Genomic DNA, 1,359 nt, shown 5'->3' with positions numbered 1-1,359 from the left:
CCTTAATACTAGAGCACACCACCACATAGCAGTCTCTGACTCAACAAATACACTATATCTTGAAGGTTGGCTTTCCATTTTCAGAGTGTTTCTTCAGAGCTGACACCTCAGTTGTACCTTTAGAAGCCTTCTCCAGCATTCTATGAGACCAGCTGCCTCTGGATGGTGTGGGGTGTGATATGATCAGTAGACCCCAGGATATTTGACCCACTCCTATACCTCCTCGTCTGTGAGAAGGTAGTTTGGTCATATGCTGTGTGGGATACCAGGCTTATGGATCAGGAATTCCATACACACACATAGAGTGGTGCTGGCTGAGGCTTTACAAGCAGGAATGTCAAACTCGTGCCTGGACACATGTCTATCCCTATGAGGATGAACTTCCAGAAAGGAAGGGCCCAATACACTCAGCTTGCTACCAAGTGGCCAGTAGGTATCTTTAAAGAATAGTACCATACTGAGGGCTCAGTGTTGGTGTTTGTTGCTGACACTGATGCTGAAACAGATAAGTTCAAACATGACTAAAGTACTCAGAGCATAGAAGCACATTTTGTCATTTTCTTCACCTAAATGTTAACGTTTGACTCTAGAGTGCCAACTTTAATGTTACTATCCTCAGATGAAAAGGTTTCTATCTACTGTCTCCAGGCAGTTAAACCCAGATAATACAATTTCTTAATGTCAGCATTGGGGCTGAAAGCTCATGGCCACGTTCATACCCCTGACAAAGATGGCACATTTTACATGGAATTTATCCAGTCATGTCTCCAGATTCATGTTTCTCTTCTTACTTCTCTGGGCAAATGTCTTGCTGAGGTTTGCACACTGGTTACCTTTTCCCTCTTTGCTGCTCTGTCTTCTTCAGTGTTACCGTTTCAACGGATATATGGAATAAACAGAAGGCCTTGTCAATTCTTTGCTTCCTCTGTGGTTTTTGTCTGTTGTCCGAGCTGCTCTAGAATGGCTGCCTTGACCACAACACAGATAGGGTTTCTTTTTTTGTTCCAAATCAATCAAACAAACAAAATTCTGGTGAGGATAGTCTTTAAACTTAAATGGACCTTGTGAAATATTAAGTACTTTGAACTTAAATGGACTAATCATTAAACACATGTTGACAGAAAGGAATCAGAGGACTGAGAGGTGAGAAGGGAATTTGGGGACCATTTTGTCCCTCCTCTTCATTTTACCTATGGAAAAACCAAGGCACAGAGTGGAGACATCACTTGATCATGGTGGTAGAGCTGGGGTTAAAATCCAGGTCCCTGATTTTTCAAGCTAGTGCTCATTCAAATGTATAATAATGCCTCCCTGCTGACAATTTTTAAAATTATAATTTGTAAAAATATTATGATTTTA

The sequence above is a fragment of the Lemur catta genome, chromosome X, assembly GCF_020740605.2.
Source record: "Lemur catta isolate mLemCat1 chromosome X, mLemCat1.pri, whole genome shotgun sequence".
Taxonomy (NCBI): domain Eukaryota; kingdom Metazoa; phylum Chordata; class Mammalia; order Primates; family Lemuridae; genus Lemur; species Lemur catta.
This window is presented reverse-complemented; position numbering follows the sequence as displayed.